Raw genomic sequence first — 24,490 nt, forward strand, 5'->3', positions numbered from 1 at the left:
CTTTATCAATATTTTAGATATTATCTCTCCTTCAGACGTATAGTTCATAAAAATATTTCCACATTCTGTAGCCTGCTGCTTTGTCCAAATGATAGACACACAAACACATTCTTAAGTACATAAATACTGTCTTGACTCCATATACTGTTTCTTGTATGTATATGTTTTAAAGGCTGACCACTTGTTATCGTATAACCAGTTGGTGCATGCTTCCCTGGTGAAAACTGTTTCTTTTACTCAGCTTTCTTTACTTATCTATCATTCTTTGCCTAGAGTTGAGGCATCATAAACCTTCCCCTTTCCACACTATCATGGATAATTGCATTGTCTTTATTTAAGTAATGTTTATGCAGCCATGTAACACTTATAGATGTAGCTTCTGACATTCCTAGGAGATACAAGCTCACAGAAAACTGCATATTCCCTCTAACTTACCATCTTTTCACCTCCTCTTCCATAAGGAACCATGAGCCTTATGTGGAGGAGATGTATGTTGTATATGCTTCTATTGGGACCAGGCTCCACAACTTTGCATTTTGATTGATTGTGGTCTCTTTAGATTGTCTCAGTGTCCTCCGAAGAGGGGGTAAGAAATACATTTATTTGCATTTCCCTGATGAACCTATGAGAATGGCTAAGATCAAAAATTCAAGGGATACCACATGCTGTGAGGATGTGGAGAGAAAGGAACACTCCTTCATTGCTGGTGGGAATGCAGATCTGGGTCCAGGGGTCCTGCTCAAAATATGGCACCAGCCAAGGACAATACATGCAGTAAGCTTAGAACCCCTACCCAGATCTACCCAATGGACAGGACATTCTTTACAGTTGAGTGGAGAATAGAGTCTGACTTTCACATGAACTCTGGTGCCCCATATTTGACAACGTCCTTTTTATGGGGAGGCCTGGTGGTACTCAGAGGAAGGATAACAGGCTACCAAGAAGAAACTTGATACTCTATGAGCATATACAGGGGGAAGAGGTCCCCCTCAGTCACAGTCAGAGGGGAGGGGACAAGGGGAAAATGGGAGGGAGGGAGGAATGGGAGGATACAAGGGATGGGATAACCATTGAGATGTAATATGAGTGAATTAATAAACTATATTTTTGAAAAAGAAATAAATTTATTTGAAACGTTCATGAAATGAACTTGGAAAACTACAATAGACATGTAAACATGGACAGGAGAAAGCTCAGGTGGTCTCAGTCATATACAAAGAATGATAGGCCACCAAGGAATTAATTCTGAGAGTGGGAGAAATGATCTTTTCCAAGAAGACTAGCCTTAAAAACATACATATAAGTAACACTATACAGATTGACAGGTTGTGTTTATGTACTTGAGTATAAATATATACATATATGTATGTAAGTATATATCTAACATCTATCAACTACCTGTCTATCTATCTATCATCTATCATCTATCTACCTATCATTTATCTATCTATCTATCTGTCTGTCTGTCTGTCTGTCTGTCTATCTATCTATCTATCTACCTATCTGTCAATCACAATTAATGTAAAAGAGTCAGGAAAGATATATGGGACAGTTTGGAGGGAGGAAAGGAAAGGAGAAATGATGTAATTATACTATCTCAAAAATAAATAAATAAATAAAAAATAATCCTTTAGAGTAGATTTTGACATTTGAACCAAAAACTGAAAGAATGGCTCTGTTCCTAATGTCTAAATTAGATAGTACAGCATACTTACAACTTCTTCTAAAGACATAGCCAACTTCAACCTCTAGTTTTATATTTTGTGTTGTGACAAAAATTTCCTTAAATAACCATTACTTTAATATATACACAATATATAAATTATATATAATAACTATATACCATATATATGATAACTGAATTGCCTTTTTACAAATAGATTTTCTTTATCTTTTTTCCTTTGTAAAGTAGTCATAATTCTTGCCTATGATAATTTTAATTCACTACCTGTGAATTACTCCCAAAGATTCCCATTACATGTGAAGATTCAGCAAGACTACTGATGCTTCATAACTAATCCTTTAGGAATTGAAGTACAATTTTTCAACATTTACAATTATTTAGAACAAGGTTCACTGTCAGTACATCATGTCTTTTTTGGACAATATTGTTGCTAAAAGTGATCTGTAACAATTTTAGAAAGACAGATTTTTACTTTCAAAAGTTTCCATCTGATTGAATTATAATGTCTAGAAGCAGACTCGTTCCATATTCAATTTGAATATGGAAAAATAAGCAGAATGGAAGAAGACCCAATGGTAACAATTTAAAAGCCAAGAAAGAATGAATCAGAAGAAATAATTCTCAAATGAGGTTTTTCTAAGTTAGTATTTTATGCAAATGCTCTTATATAGTGTTTGCTGTTGTTAGACACTATTTATGTCATGCCAACATTCATTCAAGCACCAAGACCAAACATTCAACCTTTCAGTCACTACAGCCTACATCAGAAAGTTAGCAATTTAATAATGTGTTGTATTAATGGAATAAATATTCACTAAGCTTTGGATATTTAAAGATCTAATGTTGTTTTTTGTGTGATAGTAAAGAAATGACAAATGACAGGCTGAGTCTACAGTTTACTTGATAGGAGAAAGCATAGCCACGTGGAATATGACACAAGACAGAGCCAGTCACAATGTCATGTAGTCCAGTCAGAGAAGTGGCAGCTTGGAGTTTCATCTCTGAGGTAAGTTATATACAGGTGGGATGAAGAACACTTTAAGCCATCAGAGTGGTATTGCCGTAGTAGGAACTGGCTGGTAGCAATGTAGACATGCAGTTGGGTTGCTATCTAAGGAACAGGAAATGTAAGTAAATGTTTAAAGAGGAAATTGAGTGTCAGTGGAATATCAGTGAGAAGGGGTGACTGATCATGAAGGAGGCAAGTGGACTTTGAACTTTATTATGTACTTTTTATAAATGGTGCTGAACCTTTTAGCGCTTTAAAGAGTCCAGAGAAATCTCCTTTTTAATGGACTGTTGTGTTACATAACACAGAAACTACATGTCCTATATATAAACATTGGCTCATAGGAAACATTTTTAGGCACATTAGTCTGGCAGTGTTTTTCATATGGCTTTAGAAATGGAAGAAAAGACAGCTCGGTGAAAGAACTATTAAAAAAAATCCAGGCATCAGAACTATGAGCCAAAACAAAGCAGGGAAGAGGAAGGAAGGTAAAAATTCTAAAATGTGCCTCTAAATTTTCTGTTCAAGAAAGCAAAGTGCTGTCCTGTCAGCTTTGTCTGCTAGTTGTAAAGGTACCATATCGCTCTGTCCTTTATAACAGGCTGTTTGTATTCTGACCTGATATTCTTTCTGCTAGAAAATATATTTGGGGATTATTTTTTTTCTCCTCTACAAAGGATTGACCCAGTGATGTTTGTGATCCCCTCACAACCCTCCCCGCCCCCCCCCCCCCACACAGAGGACCAGATTCTAGCTATGTGATGGTCTAGATGTGGCAGGATGTTTCCTTTTTAGATGTGCTGAACCTATTAGGATGTGCATTGTTGTGATTTGAACAGGAAATGCTCCCCACTGGCTCATGTGTTTGACACTTGTTCCCTAGTTGGTGACATTGTTCTTAGAAGTTTCAGAAAATTTAGGAGGTGAACCCTAGTTAGAGAAAGTAGGTCACTGGGGAACATGCCTGTGAAGAGAGTCTGTCCCTACAGCCATTGTCACCGTTCCTGCCATGTTATGACACTCATATCCTGATGTTCATCCTCACCAGAGTCAACCAGTGAAGTCAAGAGTAATGAGGTCATATCTCTGAGACTGCATGGCAAAGCATTCCCCACTCTATGTTGCTTTTTCCCTTCAGACATTTTCTTAAAAGCGATGCAAAGCAACGAATAGACTTATAATTTACCTCCACAAGGTTGAATGTTCAAAGGTGTGTACATCCGATTGCCTGCATTGGCTTGGGAACCTAATTTTATGAAGGCATTTACGCCACCCATTTACTATCTTTAGGACCAAATTTTCTTATTTGTAAAACTGTCATAATAAAACTTTTTTTGGGAAACTATAAGAGGGTTCATGAATGTAGAGTAATTTACAATGGGTCATGAGAATTTGAAGTATTCTAAGCATTCAGTATGTGTCACTTAATCACTAACTTTACAAGAGGAATGATGAGATGGACAAATGGCTCTGAGTCCTAATTACTTTTGTAAACAACCCGAGTTTATTTTCCAGGGCCATGTCAGGTAACAACCTATCTCTAGCTCCAACAGTCTAACATCTGCCCTCATCTGGACTCACTGAGCACTGGCAATATATAAATACACAAAATTAAAAATAAAATAAAGATTTGTACTAGGCAATGAATTCAAAAAATGTTTACTAGTTTGCTTTTATGTGAGTGATTTTTGATACTGTATAATTCCAACTGTAGTTTATGATTATTTAGTAGTAGTGAATTGAGTGAGCTTTGTTTTCTAGCTTTTTAGATCTAAGGTATTTTGATTACTATAGTTAAAATGACTTGCTAATATCACTTGATTTTTCTTTAATGAGGGAAAGCATTCATTTATACTAATTTGCATTAACAAAACTATGGAAGTGTGTAATTGATTTCATTCATAAAATGTTTTTTAAAAATCTGTGTGCCATTCAAAAATGTAGAATGGGATGGAGAGTCTACTGGGGATGTGACTACCAGTATGTGGTCAGTGACTCCACAGATGGCCACACACTCATATACTTAGGGGAAGCATTAATTGAACTTAGGAGGTTTAGGGAGTTATAAACAGACACACACACACACACACACACACACACACACACACATACACACACACACACATACACACACACACATACACACACACATACACACAGACATACACACACAGACATACACACACACACACACACATACACACACAGACACACACACACATACACACACACAGATACACACACACATACACACACACAGACACACACACACACAGACACACACACACACATACACACACACATACACACACACACACACACGCATACACACACACACATACACACACACACACAGACACACACACACACACACACACACATACACACACATACACACACACATACACACACACACGCATACACACACACACACACACACACACACACACACAGACAGACATGAAGCTGGAAGGAAGATAGTGTGTGAGCAATAGAGGGAGCTACATGGATATAATTGTCAGGAAGGTTTATTTCTAAGAATAAAAATGTTATTAAAAATGAATTTCAGAGTTAAAAGCTATAACGTCAATAACACAAACCTTTAAACTGAATATATAACGCTGTATTTTTTCAAATACCTAAAAAATATCATGGCACCTCACTTTGAAGTATGTAGTGCATATGTATGTATGTCTGTATATATATTATAAATATGAATATTTCGTTTCTATAGGAGAGAACAGAGTAGACATATATCCAAGTGTTCAAAAAATTAGGGTATTTCTTAGATTCAGAGGTTGAGAAAAGTATTGATTAGTAATTATTAACTTTTGCTTTTGCATTACAAACGATGCAGCCCCCTGGCTACCAGTAGAAAAGATGATCACAAATATCTTGTATTGCTTGCAAAAGCTGTCTCTCAAAGTCAGTAAGATGGTTTGGCTAGTTAAAGGCACTTGTTTTTGTAGCCTGAAAAAACTGAGTTTGATTTTTGGAGTTTATATAAAGAAGGAGAAGAGATCACGTTTTATATAATTGCTCTCTTACCTCCACGTGTCTGCTGTGGTACCGTGCCTCCCCTTTGCCTCATACACACAATAAAAGTAAAAAAAAAAAAAGAGTTGGTTCTCATTCAAGCCTTTCTAGTGTCCTCCTTGGCTTTATGTTTATCACATTCAGAACATTGAATGGACTCTGAGGGAACAGTTCCATTAAGATAAGTAAGGATGGAATTATTCTATGTTCCATCCTCTGGTTTAACTGTGCTTTTGAAGTGCACCCACAGTTGAGCAGACTGCTTATTGAAACAGGTCGTTACGTCTTAAAGAACTTCACTGATGACCACCGTCCTGCCTCGGGCTTGTTCAGAGTGAAGCCAACGTCTCCCATTGAGTCTTCAGGCACTTGCTGGTAAAACAAAACCTCACACGGACAGGAAAAGCAATGGGCGTGTGTGTTCAGGGGTCACTTTCTGGTTTCAGTTGGTGTTGTAAACAATATACTCGATGATACTGCTTTTACCAGGGACCCTGAAGAGCCAGTGTGGTTTGACCTTTGATGCTGGCTTTGGGATGTGTGCAGCTCTCAGGCAACTGGTTAAAAGTAGAAGATTTACACTGTTTCAGATTACTTGTAAGTGAAATGCAGATAGGAAATAAAAACAAAGTAATACTGCCACACAGCTTTCAGATACCCTTTTGGCATCTTCCATTGTCATAGTTTTGTAAGGCAAAGCTACTGCTTACCTGGGTGTTTCCTGAGCATTCATGTACAATGAAAGTAAATACCACGCATACCTTTCCCAAGAAGATTAATAATGAACAGAGAGGGGGCCTCAGTGATGTCTCCAGAGACAGGATCCCGAGGCATGAATCTGCTGAAGAAGCACCTGCTTTTACCTCAAGCTGAAAACTATGTTAAGTGGCTGTGAGCAAACATGGACCAGAGGCTGCATGGAGTGTATTTCTTATCACCACATGCAAACAAAAGAGTCTTACAGAACTTATTTGTGCTACATTTCAAGTTTTCATATCTCCATGTGGAAAGCATTAGGGTATTGCCTTCACTCGCAGAAGAACTTGACAAGGAAGCAATATTAGATTATACCCATGCTGTTTGACTCCAAACAGGAGATGAATCCGTTCCAATAGATCCATATAATAATAGGTGGAATCCAGGCCATGCTGCTAGAATTCTTTTAGGGAAGAGATAAATTTTTACCAATTACCATAAACTATATGGCATAGAAGACAGTGTTAATATCTGAAAATAAACTTCTAAATCCATGTTATATTTGTTTTGAAGTTATTTGACAGTTTCTAAATAGGATTCAACTAATAGTAAGGCAATAATGGTCGATTTTCAAGATTTGGCACATTTCACTGCCTGAAACTAGGATGATATTGAAATAAGCTCTACAAAACAAAACAAAACAAAACAAAACAAAAAAACAAATGGGAAAAATTGAACACAGACAGCAGGCAGCACACAGATTGGAAGTTAATATTCTTCAGTTCTGGGTTATTGCACCATGGTGTGAGGACACCTATAAATGTGTCTCTGAGACATAGAGCCTTTGATGTAGTGGCACATTTGATGAAGCTGTCAAGGGAGTCACTTCACAAGCTTTCGTTAATAGACATCTTTATGTACACATCCATGTGTTCTGAATGGAAGCAATACTATGATACTTGAGAAAATATTTGAGCTAAAATATTTACTCATTTCAGTTAAAATTTGAATTGAAGATTTCCATCCTTATGACAGTTTGCTCTGCATTTCTTATTACTTATCTGAACACCTATAAGAAAGGATTTATAGTTAAGTTTATTATGTCTAATAAAGAAGATTTCACTTTTTGGTGTAAATAGACAATTTCAGTTTTTTTTTAACCATTAACTAAACTGTTGGAGAAAGTTCCAGCTGTGTTTTCAAATGCTAATTCCAGTGCCTTGAGATCTGGCAACTGCCCTGCCATGGACATTGCTATCTCTGGTAACCATGCGATGATAAGGAATGCTTGCCAATTATCCCTGATTGGCTAAATAAAGATGCCGAAGCCTATGACTGAGCAGAAGAGAGGTATGCAGAGTTTTAGGTTCCTGGGCTGGGGTTTGAGAGATTAGAGGAGAGAGAAGAAAAGCAGCAGAGCAGGCTAAGGAGAGGAACTTGGGGAGAGAAGGAGTCACCGTAAGGCAAGATGGCAGTGAGCTCATGGCTGTGAGGAAGACTGATGGAGCAGAAACTGCCCGTGGAGTCATCAGATTGGGAAGTGATTGGCTTTTATGTGGGTTTTAGAGGTATGGAATTAGAGTAGCTCAGAATCTGCCCAGCATAGTGCTTATTGCTTAAAAATAAATAAGAGTCTCTCTGTGTCACTCATTGGTGAACTAGCTGGTTAAAGAAAACTGTCACAGGAATAATTTCTCACATTATTTAATATAGAAAGAATAATTCATCTTACTGCAACACTAAACACAGAACAATTGTCCAGATTTTATAAAAAGTTAAAGAAAATATTGACACCTGAATTCTTCAACAAAATCCTCAATGTTACAGATTAAGATGATGATACAGGTAACAATTATTTTTAAAGCACTATGACTAAACAAATTAATTGGTCTGATTTTCTGTTGCAATATTATATATGTTTTCTCACTTAATTTATTTCTTATTACACATTACTTTCATTTTAGGATGGATTATATCATTGAAAATGGCCATCAATTTTATTTTATACCTACAAACACAAAAAACAATATTCGGTCAAAATACAACAATAGTTGAACAATATTTATTTTAGAACATGCTTTTGCTTTCAGGATAACCCTGGTATGCACATAATAGAATATTCTGCTCCAGTTTAAGGAATTTTTGAGAACTTAGAAAGATCTATGTCTCAGTTGTCACCTGTAAACTGATGACAGTGCCTCTTGTGCCTGATGGGTTCTGAGGATTAAGCCAGTGACTGAGGAGACAGCTACCCATGTTCTCCTCATCGTTATCTCTTTCATTCCCTCCCAAGTGTTTACTGGGTACTCTGGTGTTATTGATAACTTCTGAAAGCCAGTGGCGAATTCAATGTGTTTGAAGGAAACAGGGACAAGATGACACGAAAGCTCATTAAGAGAAAGAAAACTTAAATCACATGCAAAAGCATCATAGAGCATTTTGTAGTGGTTAACTTAGGTTAAGCTGGAGACTTCAAAAGAAGTAATGCTCTTGATTTAATGAAATAGAAATTGTTATTTTCCCCTATGGTAAATGAACTGGTTCTTATATTAAAAAGTCATTGGAAGTTATGGTGAAAGATAAATCCAATGCTATTAGGGCATTGAAACATATTAAGTATAAGTTTAAACTATCAGTTAAGAAAAAGAATGATTCTGAACTTCATATGGAAAAAGAAAAAACCCAGAATAGCTAAAACAATCTTGTACAATAAAAGATCCTCTGGAGGAATCTCCATACCTGATCTCAAGCTGTACTATAAAGTAACAGTAATTAAAACAGCAAGGTACTGGCACAGCAACAGGCTGGTTGATCAGTGGAATCTAATCGAAGACCCAGATATGAATCCACACACATATGGTCACTTGATTTTTGACAAAAAAGCCAAATCCATTCAATGGAAAAAGGATAGCATCTTCAACAAATGGTGCTGGTCTAACTGGATGTCTATGTGTAAAAAATGCAACTGGACTCATATTTGTCACCTTGCACAAAACTCAAATGCAAGTGGATCAAAGACCTCAACATAAAATCAGAGACACTAAGTCAGATAGAAGAAAAAGTGGGGAAGAGCCTGGAACACATTGGGGAGACAACTTCCTGAACAGAACACCAACAGCCCAGGCTTAATGCCAACAATTAATAAAAGGGACCTCATGAGGCTGAGAAGCTTCTGTAAGGTAGGAGACACTGTCAAGAGAACAAAGCGACAGCCTACAAACTGGGAAAAGATCTTCACCAACCCTACATCTGACAAAGGTCTAATATCTGAACTATATAAAGAACTCAAGAAATTAAACACCACCAAACCAAATAACCCAACTGAGAAATGGACCTTGGAACTAAACAGAGAATTCTCACCAGAGGAATATAAAATGGCTGAGAAACACTTAAAGAAATGCACAATCTCCATAGTCATCAGGGAAATGCAAATCAAAACAACTCTGAGATTCCATCTTACACCCATCAGAAAGGTTAAGATAAAAAATTCAAGTGATACCACATGCTGGCAAGGATGTGGAGAGAGAGGAACACTCCTTCATTGCTAGTAGAAATGCAAACTAGTACAGTCACTTTGGAAATCTATCTGGTGCTATCTCAGAAAAATGGGAATAGGGATTCCTCAAGACCCAGCTATTCCACTCCTTGGAATATACCCAGAAGATGCTCCAGCACACGACAAGAAAATTTGCTCAACCATGTTCATAGCAGCCTTATACATAATAGCCAGAACCTGGAAACAGCCTAAGTGTCCTTCAGTAGAAGAATAGATAAAGAAACTGTAGTACATTTACACTATGGAATACTACTCAGATCTTAAAAACAAGGAATTCCCAAAATTTGTGGACAAATGTATTGAACTAGAAATGATCATAATGAGTGAGTTAACCCAGAAGCAGAAAGAGTCAAATGGTATATACTCACTTATATCTGCATACTAGCCCAAGGGGCCTGTGCCATGAAAGTCTTCACTAACCAGGAAACTGGGACAGAGGGGAGGACATCCTATTGGGACTCTAGATGAGAGAAGCATGGGAGAATGGCAAAGTTGGCACCAGCCAAAGACAATATAGGCTGTAAACTTCAAACCCCTACCCAGATCTAGCCGATGGACAGGACATTCTCCACAGTTGAGTGGAGAGTGGGGTCTGGCTTTCACACGTACTCTGGTGACCAAGTCCCTTGAATGGGGAGACCTGGTGGCACTCAGAGAAAGGATAGCAGTCTACCAAGAAGAGACTTGATACCCTATGAGCATATACAGAGGGAGGAGGACCCCCTCAGTCACAGTCATAGGGGAGAGGAGTAAGGGGAAAGCGGGAGGGAGGGAGGAATGGGAGGATACAAGGGAGGGGATAACCACTGCAATGTAATATGAATAAATTAATAAAATAAAAATTTAAAAAAGACTCAACAGAAAAAAATAAAATGCTAACAAAAAAGAAAAGAAAAGAAAAGAAAATTGCGTATAAATCTTTGAACTTTTCTGAAGAAGAACTTGACTCACAGATTTGAGGTACAGTTCCTGTTCCTGAAAAAGTGCATAGATTATGAAAGTTACATTTCTTCATATATATAACTGCTAAGTGAAACAATGAGATCTAGTGTTGGCAGCGAAAAGGAACACTTAGTGAAATTATTCTTTGAATAAATGTCTTAATTAAAAGTAAATGGTTTTACTTGCAATTCTGTTTTTCTTCATTACTATACGAAGTAGTATTTACTCAAAAGTTACAAGTATTGTTAAAATCTGCTTGTTTAATATTTCATTCATAAGTATAAGATGTTCAAGCACACAAATAAGATGACAATTTAAATTAAGGTCTCAAGTCTTGGAGTCATTTGTATTCAAAGCAAAGTATGAACTGTAAAAGTCACTTATTTTTTCTTTTATTCTATTTCTTTTCTTATTATTGGCAGACAATTAAATGAGTTTTTAATAGAAAAGAGACATATTATAAATATATTTAATATTAAAAATCAATAGTGAATTATAGTGTACTTTCCCTATGGTTGGTAGACTCTCTCCTCTCTCTCTCTCTCTCTCTCTCTCTCTCTCTCTCTCTCTCTCTCTCTCTCTCTTTGTGTGTGTATGTGTGTGTGTGCATGTGTTAATGTTAAATTTGAATACAAGTAAAATTTATTTTTATTTTTGTGTGTATGTTTCAGTATTATATGTGACACATTTTCACTAAAATGTATTCATTTAACAAAGATTTAACCCAATAAATTTATCTTGATAATCTTATTGTTTGAGTGTTTTCTATACATATATACTTTTTAGCCACTTGTACTTCTCACCCAGAATTCTTTGCCAGAATTTAAGTTTTTAACGTACCCTTTAGATTACTTTAATATTGTGCACCAAAACATTTATGAAAAGAAAAAGAAGTCAATGCTTATTTATGAATGACAAAGTTATTCCAGTTACAATTTTAAAAATATTTGAAGATTTAAGTTTATTAAGGTCACATCTACTCTTATTGGGAGGAAATTGATGAATTATTAACATTGAGAATATAAAAAAAATAAAGCTTCAAGGTTAAGATTAGGACTTGATAGGATATCCTCACAAAATTCAAGTGTAAAAATGAGTCTGTCTTATATGAAATAGTGATATGAAATACAATTTAAAAAGAAGAAAATTATAGAGAGATGTCATTGCTTGTCTAATTTCATCATAATTAAAGTCTTTTATGCTCCCAATTGATGTGTACACAGTATGTTTATATATAAAGAATCTAATTGCTAAGTGAAGTATATGATGACTTCTATAAAACAAATTAAGTCATTTTTTTTTTCAAATGAACATCTGGTAGAGTGTTCATCTCCAATAAAGTTTAATTGAAGACTCACACATTTCAGCAGCACAATGATACTGTAAACACAAACCTTCCCTAAGTATAGCATAAACATGTAACTCTAAATAGGGCAATGTGTTATGCTTTGTAGTTGATACATTTATCTACCTGAGGAAGAAAATAAATTTTAAACAAAAAAATTTAAAGAGATAAAATGTTATTTTGTTTTCATTTAAGTGTCACAAGGAGAAATTTGCAATTTAAGTTACATTCCACCTTAGAATTATTTATAATTAGTGTAAGGAAGGCTTGACATACACAGGGAAAACTACGGATACAATCTTATAATTATAAAAATGGCAAGAGTAATCAAGACCACTTCCTACCAAGCTAAAGACAATGAGTGGGTACTTGAGATAACAGTAAGTACTGTCAGTAATTTCAGTGAATTACATGTCCCACGCACTGTGCACTTGAATTGTCTGCACAGGTTGCCTCCTGTGAGCAGTGCCGTAGTAAAAAATGTAAGCTAACGTGTGTCTTTGACCCATCACTTCATTTGAATATGTACCCACTAGGACAATTGCTCGGTCATACAATTGCTCCATTTCAAAAATTCAAAGAACTATGGTGCCCTTTCTGATAGTGTCTGCCTTAATTTTTATTCTTATTAACATTGTGCTGCATGTTTACCAGCAATAGTTATCTTCTGTGATACTGATAAAACCTATTCTTGTTGGTGACAGGTGACATCTCACTGTAGTATATAATTCTTTTCCCTTAGAACTGACAAGATAGAGTGCAAATGATGTCAGCTGGTTTTTTTTTCATGCACCCGTTGGTCATTTGTGCATGTGTGTTTACAAATGTCTATTTACTTATATTGTGTTTTTTAAAAAGTTATTAAATTTAAAGCTTTTCTTATTGTATTTTCCAAGTTTCTTACACACTCTGATGTTGATGCTTTGTGAGACCAACTGTTGAAAACATTTTATTCTACTTTCTATGATGGCTCTACACTCTGGTGATCTTTCCTTTTGTGGCAAAGATTTTTTTTTGATTACACAGAATTATATTTGCCCGATTCCTTTTCCCTATGCTTTTATGAGGTCTTTCCCAAAACATCCTGTTCTTTTTAACATTCTAGAATATTCCCTCTGTGCTGTGTGCATACAGTGAGAAGGTTGCCATCTTCAAGTGAGGACCCCATACATATCCTGGAATGGATCTCCTGGCTTCTGGAGTTTGAATTCCTCAGCATTCAGAACTGTGTGTAACACATACCTACTTTGTAAGTCATGCTGGTTGTGATGGTTTTTAACAGTTGCTCCTGGAAACTTAGTTGCTGTCTTACTGATTTCTCTTTATCAGACTGAGGGTAGTCGACTGCTTCCCTATGCTACATGCACAGAGGTTTAATTTGTCACCTCCTTTCCTACCTTTATGAAGGAGTCTATGAACCTTGTTCCAGTTTTACTTTTTAGGGTTCAAGTGTGTTTTAATTGTTAAACTGCCTTCCAATCTGGTTACACACTGCGCATCACCATGATGTTTTATTAATTTTATTATTTTCTGTTTGCCTTTTTACTTTGCTAAGAATTATTGTATTTCTGTTCATGATCTTTGGCATCAAAATAGTTTTAAGTACATAAAATGAATTATGGAGTGTTTTTCCTGGAACAATTTATATAAGTTATAATGTATAGAATTATAATGCCCAGAAGAAGCTAATGTTGAAACCAAATTTCTCTAAAGTTATCACTTAGCCAAGATTTCATTAGTGATTAAATTTCATAGTATTAGTTGTGAGATTATTTTATTTTTAAAATTCACCTTACATTATTTGTTTGTGTCTTATTAGTTTATTAGATTTTCATCATAAATTTGATATTTATACATATAATTATTCTGACTTTACCAATGTCTGCTCTTTATGTCTGTACTTATATTCTATGCTGATTTAACTGACATATTTAAAATTCTTTTAGTTTTATAAAGTCACTGCATTATGCATGCTTTTTTTGTATAATATAGTTCTTGTAAGTGTAGAAATGGCAGCAATTTATGCTATGCTTTTCTTCACAGATGCAAATTAACAAGTGCTTGGTGATCCCTATTTCTTCAGATAGTGTGCATGGCATTCCTACTAAGTGTACTGTATTTATAACCAGTGACTATACACATATAAATATGTATAATACATTAAAAATTAAAGTTTTATCAGTTGTAGTCCTTGTTTGAAGCCTCATAAATTGATTATGACTACATTAGTAAAAATAGATTTATTCAGAAGGTATTAGGCGGGTTCAAACGGAGGCTGGGGAACAGAACTTAGAACACAGGCAAAAATCAAGGAAGCTCTCTGGTTTGAAACACGAGGTTGTAACAGAGAAGCCATCTCCTTAGCATTCTCATGATCACCGTATCCGTGGTAACAGGAAATCGTCTCTGTCACCGATGTTGTTAGAACTGGACTCCTCATTGGTTTATTGCCTCTTATTCAATGTCTCAGTCAAATACATATAATTAGTGGAATCTGAGGCTTTGTCTGCCCCTGTCGTAAGGATGTAGTGAGAACAAGCAGAAGTCAACGCTCCTATAGGTTTGGTAATGCTTGAGGTTGTAGGCAGTCATGCAATGTTAGTAGATGACTTGTAAAAGGATATCTAGAGGCTGGGTAGATGACTCAGTTTATAAAGTATTTACCATGCAGCAGGGGGAAATGAGGGACAAAACATGGAGGAGAGATGGAAGAGAGACAGGCAAACCTCTGGAATTCATTAAATAGGTAGTCCAGCCTCAGGTTGTAAATGATACTGAAAAAAAAAAGCAGAGGGGAGACTGCTGGAATATAACATTCAATGTTGGCCACTGGCCTGCACAAGCATGCACACCATGTATACAGATGTGGCTTGGACACACCACACCTCATACCACCCACACACACACATGTTTATATGGGGCTAGCTACTAAAGCTATATAGTAAAATTGTCAAATTGTGAAAGGAAAACAATGCAGGTTATAATGTTTAACCCAAAAATGAAGGAAAGAAGAAATAAGCAAATAGAACAAATCAAAATAACCCCTCCCCCGAACTGTCTTAGTAAAAGAGACGTGCATTATTTTTGGCTGCCTAAATCTGTTTATCCTAATTCTGACCATGCTCTCTGGGCTTGACTTTCAACAATCCTTCTTTATTCTTGTCTCTGTGATTTAGGTTTGGATAAGGCAAACTCATCTGATATGGACTGAAATGAGTTCTAGTTAGGCATGTCACTCATGTGGCAAAGGACATCATTGTAGATAGCTTGGGACACATTGGACAGAAAAATGCACTTGTTTCAGAAAAGCTTCATGTTTGTAGTAGAATCTGCAGTAGTCACTGCCATCTTTGCTGAGAAAGAATCCATGCAGATGGAAACTGAGGCCAGGGGAATAAAGATAAAAACTTAACCATTCACTGTGGCTAGTTCCAGTTCTGATAGAGTTGGGTAAAAATCATGAAACAAAACCCCCAATGCATGTTAAATGTTCAACTCTGTTTTATTTTTAAATAAAACTTGTAAGTTCTAAACTTGATTTCCAAAGGACTTTATTAAAAACAGTGGCAAAAAGCCAATATGAAAGTTAATAAAAGTTGGACATATAGCAATGCTCCAAGAATTAACATAGGGTAGTGTGGTGCCAGAATAAATTAATTAATGAAAAGAAGAAAGCCCTGGAATTCAACTATTTGTGCAGGTACTTCAGATGACGAATATTATCAAGAGTTTCTGTTAGTAATGAAGAATGGCTAGTCACCAAATAATATTGAGAAATATATTGTCAACTTGGATATGTATTTCAGAAAAATCAATATTGTATGGCTGAGAAAATGAAATTTCAGGTGAATTAAGCATGTAAATGTTTTAGAATATGCATCTCTTTATAATTGGTCTGGGCTGAATTGTGTCCATTATGATTCAGTCTGGAGAAGAGTAAACATACAACCTAGTCATATTCAGATATTATGCTGTAGAAGGTAGAACAGGTTAAGTGAGGCCATCAGAGAGTAGGGTCTACCAGGCATGGTCTTTGTAGCAGGGTCTATCTAGGGTTAGGGAAAGGTGCAGAAAAAGGCAGGGAATGAGAGGAACGAGGAAAAGAGAAGAGAAGAGAGGCAAGGTATTTCTATGTTCTAGCCGGAAGGCAAGACCATGTGAGCATACAGTGGGAAGGGCAGGCTTCGGCTACAGAGGAAAGACTCACCAGAAATGGATACACTGGAATCTGGATCTTGGAGATTCAGATTCCAGAACTGTGAGGAATATATTTCTGCTGCTTAAGCCACCAAGCTTAAGATATTTTGTTATAGCAGCTTGAGCTGACTAATACAGAATAGCTATCAAACACATAAAAATAAACCCTGGAAGTCAAAGAGGCTCTATGGATTTGACCGCATGTAGTATATAACTATAAAGTTTCTGTGTTACATAAATCCCCAAATCACAGAAAAAAATGAGAACAACACTTGGGAATATTATTTGTTTGATGGGAATTTTCTATTTAACAAGAAAACTAACCATTCAATAAGAAAGTAGAAAAATGACATTAGTAGAAACTTTGTTGAAGATAAATGACTAATAAACACAAGAAGTAGCTTAACTTCATTAATGATCATGGTAATGCATAAGGGAATTATGAGCTTCTGTGATATATATATATATATATATATATATATATATATATATATATATGAACAAAGTTTGTAATAAAATCATTTTAAAAATTCGTAAATATATTTTAAAGAGAGTAGACACAAAAATTGAGTTACATCCCTACATAAGCTATTCTGGAGATATGAAAATGATAACCATTTTATTTTAGCTTTGAGAGAATGGTTCAGTAAAAACTACTAAGCATCAAAATAATTCCACAAATATATGATGCATATGCTTCCATTCAAATTTGTGTGCAAATACATGAGTTCATACAAAAATCACAAAAAAGAAAAAAAAACAGCAAGACTAAGAAAGATACACGTAAAATTCTTAGTAACACTTATGCTAGAGGCAGAAACAAATGGTGAAGACTTTGTTTATTCAGATTTTACTGCAACTGAAATTCACATTTTCAAAAAACCTTCTTGTGGGTTTTTTTTGGGGGGGTTTATGACAAGGTCTCACTATATATCCTGGAGTAGCTCTGAACTTTCACTTTCTGAGCCTCCAGTATCTGAATGCTACACTACCAGCTGTGCTCCACTCTCCCTAGCCCCAGGAACACAGTTTAAAACAGTAAAATTTGTAACTGCTCTTCATGAAGTTAATGTGAGATAAAAAGATTCTTCATACGTGGAACAGAATCATCTATTACAGTGCCTAAAAGACAAATGGGAACAACAGGAAACTTCTGGAGCTTACATTTTCAGACTGTAAAACAAGAAGAGCTTGAGTGACATTATTAGCCAGGAAGAAGAAGAAAGAGGAAAAAGACTTAGAAGAAGAAGAAGAAGAAGAAGAAGAAGAAGAAGAAGAAGAAGAAGAAGAAGAAGAAGAAGGAGACCCTAAGCAACTTTTACCCACTGAAGGAAAATCTCGTGTGTGATTTTGTCATGTTGGAGACAAGAAGGAATTGTTGGCTATGTCTCTAATATCCTTTCTAAATAATTTATAGAATAAGACATTTTTCCTCAAATGTGTCTGCAAACCTTGCCCACAGGTACTGATTTATGCCTTCGTTTCCTGTGGGTCTCCCTCCTGGCAACCGCTCTGCTGATGTCTGAGCACTTAGCACAGGGACACAGTGCATTATGTATAAGAGGGCCTCGACCTCAAAATAGACAGATTTTATACTTAAATACTGGAATAATAGTTCTGGGAATAAGGCAGACACTACAGAGTCTTCTAAGTTTCTTTATAGCCCATTGTTTTATGTGCTAAGAATATTTAGGGAACTCTGCCAACACCCATTTGTAGAAGCTAATTAACAATGAATGAATATAGTCCATAGCGATATTGTTATGTATGCAAACAGGACAAATCTCACTAGGTCTAATGCCAGGATGCGTCTTTTATGATAAACCACATGTCTTGATTAAATTTTCATGTGATATAGAGCATGTGGGTTTTCTAGGGTACCCAGTAATGTTTCATAATAGAAAACCTTAAAATAGTGTGCTAGTAAGCCCCAAGACAGTAAATCAATAGGAGGTTCAAGTCAGACAAAGACAGGGTACTAACCTTAAGTGTGTGTGCGTTCTCATTTATAAATCTTTCTGGAATCAATTCCTGTCCAAACCCTTTAATTATACCCTGATAGCGGGAAATCATAAATATAGTTTTAATACCTTGTATTTGACATTGAAATGATCTAAATTTAATTCGTCTTATCCTTTATTGCATCCTAAGTGCCTCAATAACAAATAGGGGCAGAGTACTGATATATTCTTTTCACAGTGTCCTGTGTTGTGATATTAATACTTACAAAGTTTGAACGCACTTTTGTCAGTTCTTTTACAAGGGCCTCTTTTAAATGCATTTCTTCTAAATTTAGATATAATTTACATGCCATAATGTTTATTTATTGATGATGTTTAGTATGTTCACAATATTGTATTATTTCCTTGAATTAACTCCGAAAGATTCCACTACCCCCATAAGAGCTCCCGTATATATTAGGTATCATGTCCCATTAACTGTGCTCCCTAACTACTCCCAGAAAACAAATAATCAAGATTCTGTGTATCTTATTTGTTTATTATGGACACTTATATTAAGGAGAATTGTGTAAATTTGGTTTCTTTTTCAAATGAACAGGAAGCCCCAGAGCTCATTCTTACTGTAGCAGTAACCAGTACTTTATTTTTTCCTCTATGGCTGAATAATAGCCCTTTGATTGAGTAGACCACATTATTTATTCATTCTTTAACTGATGAACACTGAGTGCCCCCCCACCATCATTTTTTTTTTTTTTTTTTGGCTATTAGGAATAATGTCAAAACAAACATTTGAATAGAGGCATGCTTTTAATTTTCCTTGACATATATTCAGAATGGAACTCCTTGGTGGTATGCTACACACCACTTCCCTCCCCTTACTTCCTCTTTCTCATGCCCTCTTGCTGTTTCTCTGTGCATGGTGCCATTACACATTGGACGGGCACGATCTAAGTCTGTGCCCTCCACAGTCCTTTGCAGCAGCAGCTGCTATCTATCCTCCTTCTCATCACGTTCATTCTGTTCTTTGTTGTGTGACCATAACATCCAGTGAAGTCTTTAGCACCTCCTCCTCCAGTATGAGCTGACTGCTAAAGAGGATCAGTGAGGTACGCTTTATTCTTTTTTTATTAATTAATTAATTTATTCACTTTACATCACAAACATAGGCCCTTCCTTCCTCTCCTTCTCTGTCCCAAACTTCTTCCCTTTCCCCCCTACCCCCTGTTTACTACCCCTCAGTAAAGCCTGATTCTTAATTATTCATTTTTAGCACAAAATAGTACATGTTGGCTTTATTCACTTTGGGTTATTTGAACAACTAGGCTTGAATCATCCAAAGTAAGGTCTTTACCTACATATTCTAGCAAAGGCTTAACCCTGATTGCCAGCTTAACAGGTAGCAGATGCTTGAGTTCTGGGAAATTATAATGCATATATGTTTGCAGGAACATTATTTTGCCTAATTGTTTAATCCCCTGGAATTGTAGCTATAGGTAGTTGTGAGGCACCCTATGTGGGTTCTGGGAATCAAAGTCTGGTTCTTTCAAAGATCAGTAAGTTCTCTTAATTGTCGAGTCATCGCTCCAGCCCCCATAGGACCAGTATTTTGATCATGGAAGATAATAAATATCTCACGGTGATCACAGAACTGGCATAAAATTAATATAAGATAAATATTAATTTCCATTTTAGTATTTAAATGTAGGTACTTATGGGAGCTGGAGAGAGAGTTCAGTGGTTGAGAGCACCTTAGTGTTGGTTCTGAGGACTCACAGCAAAATGAATCACCTGTAACTCCAGTATCAGAGGACCCACCACCACTTTCAGGACCCTACAGGCACCTGTATATATGTAGGGCACATACATACAAGCAAGCAAATATATGAGTTTTATAAACTAGGTCTGTCAAATGACACAATAAAGTATCACTTTTCAAATGTGCCAGAGGATTTGCAATTGAGTCTTAGAACCCCTAAACAAAGGCTTAATATGTACACACCACTACTCCTGTAGTACAGCTACTCTGATCTAAGAGTATGATCATATGACCATCTATACACTAGGAGAGCCCCTCATCATTAAACTGTTAAAGTATACTGGCTGCCAACCATCTACCTTTCACCTTTTGTGTATCTAGGCAGGTAAGATTTTGTAGTCATTTGGACAGATTTCATTGTTTTTAATCTAATCATCATAAGCCTTAACAAAAACAAATGAGACACTCCCTAAAATTAATTGATGAAACTAACTCCATCACTTTTCTCAGATGTTCCTCCATTGATATGCTCTCTGTGATGAACCTCAGGCTCCTTCTGGATGTGCACATTAATGTCTGTATCCACTGAACTATTAAGACTTGACAACATGATATTCTTTGGAGAATCAGAGACAAGCTTTAGAAAGAAGAGACATTAACCTCATAGTTGTCAAATTCCCAATATGAAGAAGGAGTTGTTTGTAATGTCTACATGTGCACATGTGCATGTGCACACACACTACACACACACACACACACACACACACACACACACACACAATACACCACACATGCATACACACATACACACAACACATACAAGGTATAGCATACACATCATCATCATCATCATCATCATCAAGTATGTATTTAAAAATACCAGGTACAATTGTAGAAAGTCCCCACTGGATAGTTTTTAACATTAATGAGGACAGGGTAGAGTTAAATGCCAATTATTGTGAATACAGTAATGACAGAAGACATTACCCCAAATAGATTTCTGCTCAGGAAGTTTAGATTATGCTGGAAAATAAGATGTCATCTCATTGGTAGAGGCCAAAACTAAAGAAAACGGTTTTACTCACCACAATGGAAATGCCAGCCTTTGTTATAGAATTCTCTTTTCTGTAGAAAGAATCACTTTTGTCTGAAGGAATTAATTATAAAATTAAACTTGGACATTTTGTATTGTTTCTTTTTTTGATCAAAGAAAATTCAATTACAGATCTGAGTGAAAAATTATTATTGAGCTGCATCCATTGCCTGAATTTTGGTCCAATAAGCTTTCAATTTCAGGCCATCCCATCATCAGAGAAAAGGTTGCTTTGTCAAAAATTCTTATAAGGAAATCTTGTTTTACATATTGTGGGCATTGCTTAAATATCTCTCAAAGATGAATCAACATTTGCCAATTTCAGAATATTTTCTGGTAGAAATTCAGCCAGACACAGTTTAAGCAAATCCTAATTGAGAATCATTTATGCATTAATAGTGAAAACATAGCTAGTGGGAGTGGCTAATGCTGGTGTGGTTCACTTATAAACCATCCTATCCAGAGAAGATACCAATAGATGCACACAGAGTGCAAGTGTATGTTTAATATTTTTGACATGGAGTTGGACACATACACTCTACTTTCTTGGTGGGTTAAGGGACTGAGCTGTATATGTACATAAGACATGCCACATCCCAAGGAACAGGGTTGTTTTATTGTAGTGAGAAGATGCATAAAGCAATGGATAAGTTCACATTGTTGGACACACTGCTTAAGTTCAAGTGCAATTTGCATATGCTATCACTGTCTCTGAATGACATTGTTTCTTCTTTGAATGTAAACCACCTAAATGAATTAAGAATTTTGATCCCTGTAGAGGAGAAAAAAAATACCCATCTATATCTCATATAAGTTAGCAGAAGTTTCTGCTACAGACTGAATTTCTGGCATATTTCATTCCAAAGACATAAATCAAAACAAAGGAGAAGAATCATTGCAGTGAAATATTTTATTTTAAGAGCTAAGCTAAAGGCACAATGGTACACAGTTTTAGAAAGGAAGAAGGTGATCTCCTGCCCACCAAACATTTCTCTTGGTTTTTAATCAATCTCCTTTTAAGAAAACACCTGAATAAAAATAATGGGAGAGAAGCAAGGAAAAGTTATTTACACTCTGAATACAAGCAGAAAATACTATTCACATGTCATGAGTTTCTGTTTCAACTCCCCAGCAAATTACTTTTCACTTGTAAATGTTGATGTGTTCTGTTTTACAGAATATCTGTGAGGATGGTGAATTCCCTTGTCACACTTAACTATATTTACTCCCTTTGTTATGCCTGACTTGCTTCCCTCTTCAGACATGCATACATATACAATCACATGCATCTAGTTATGCATGAATAAAGGAGACATACATAGCAGTTATGGTGTTCCGTAATGACATCTGTCTGTTGCATAGAAAAACTCTGTGGGTATAAGTATTTAGAATACAGTTAAGGATTGTGGTGGTCTAGTAGATGGCAGAATTCAGTTCTACTCTAAGTTTCATGGCAGCAGTAGTCCCAGTGCCTGGCTAAGTTTCCTGAACAGAAAATGATTTTGTCCCTGTTGAGCAAGCTTTATGTCCAATTAGAGAATTGTTTAACCTTTCAGATTATCTTGCCCAGGAATTTATCATCGTTGTTATGGCTCACAGCTATGAACTCATAGAAACATAAAATGTAGTAGGTTAGGTCACAATAAGTTTTTTTTTCTTTTTAAAAATTTTTTATTAATTTATTCATATTATAACTCAATGGTTATCCCCTCCATTGTATCCTCCCATTCCTCCCTCCCTCCCATTTTCCCCTTACTCCTCTCCCCTATGACTGTGACTGTGGGGACTTCCTCACCCTGTATATGCTCATAGGGTATCAAGTCTCTTCTTGGTAGCCTGCTGTCCTTCCTCTGAGTGCCACCAGGTCTCCCCATTCAGAGGACTTGGTCAACTATGAGGCACCAGAGTACATGTGAAAGTCATACCCCACTTTCTACTCAACTGTGGAGAATGTCCTGTCCATTGGCTAGATCTGGGTAGGGGTTTGAAGTTTATGGCCTGTATTGTCCTTGGCTGGTGCCATGGTTTGAGTGGGGCCCATGGGCCCAAATATGCCTATCATAATGTTCTTCTTGTAGGTTTCTAGGACCCTCTGGATTCTTCTACTTTGCTATTCTCCCATGCTTCTCTCATCCAGAGTCTCAATAAGATGTTCTCCCCTCTGTCCCAGTTTCCTGGTAAGTGAAGACTTTTATGGGACATGCCCCGTGGGCTAGTATGCAGATATAAGTGAGTATATACCATTTGAGTCTTTCTGCTTCTGGGTTAACTCATTCATTATGAACATTTCTAGTTCAATCCACTTGTCCACAAATTTCAGGAATTCCTTGTTTTTAATAGCTGAGTATTATTCCATAGTGTAAATGTACCACAGTTTCTTTATCCATTCTTCTACTGAGGGACATTTAGGCTGTTTCCATGTTCTGGCTATTATGAATAAGGCTGCTAGGAACACAGTTGAGCAAATTTTCTTGCTGTGTGCTGGAGCATCTTCTGGGTATATCTCAAGAGTCTTAATTTTGATGTTGGTTTCAGTTGAGCATTTCTGTAGTTGTGTTTTTACCATGGTGTAGTTATCTATTTCCTGAGTAGTTTTGGTTGTAGTTTGACCCTTTGGGATGGAATTTTCCTTCTAGTACCTTCTGAAAAGCTGGATTTGTGGATAGGTACTGTTTGAATTTGGTTTTGTTATGCAATATTTTGTTTTCTTCATCAATGGTTATTGATAGTTTTGCTGGGTAAAGTAGTCTGGCCTGGCATCTGTGGTCTCTTAGGGTTTGCAGGATCTCTGACCAGGCACTTCTGGCTTTTTTGGTCCCTGCTGAGAAGTTGGGTGTAATTCTGATAGGTTTGCCATTAAATGTTATTTGTCCCTTTTCCCTTGCAGCTTTTAATATTTTTTCTTTGTTCTGTATGTTTTGTGTTTTGATTATTATGTGACAGTCAGTTTTTCTTCTCTGGTTTTTTCAATTTGATGTTCTGTAGGCCTCTTGTATGTTTATAGGCATCTCTTTCTTTAGATTGGGGAAATTTTCTTCTATGATTTTGTTGAGAATAGTTTCTGGGCCTTGGAATCTGATATCCTCTCTTCAATGCCTATTATCCTCAGATTTCTTCTTTTCATGGTGTCCTTGATTTCTAGGATGTTTTGTGTCAAGATTTTTCCAGATTTAGCATTTTCTTTAAGGGTTGCTTCAAGATCTGTGATTGTATCT

This window comes from Acomys minous, assembly GCF_964271855.1.
Source record: "Acomys minous genome assembly, chromosome: 8".
Taxonomy (NCBI): domain Eukaryota; kingdom Metazoa; phylum Chordata; class Mammalia; order Rodentia; family Muridae; genus Acomys; species Acomys minous.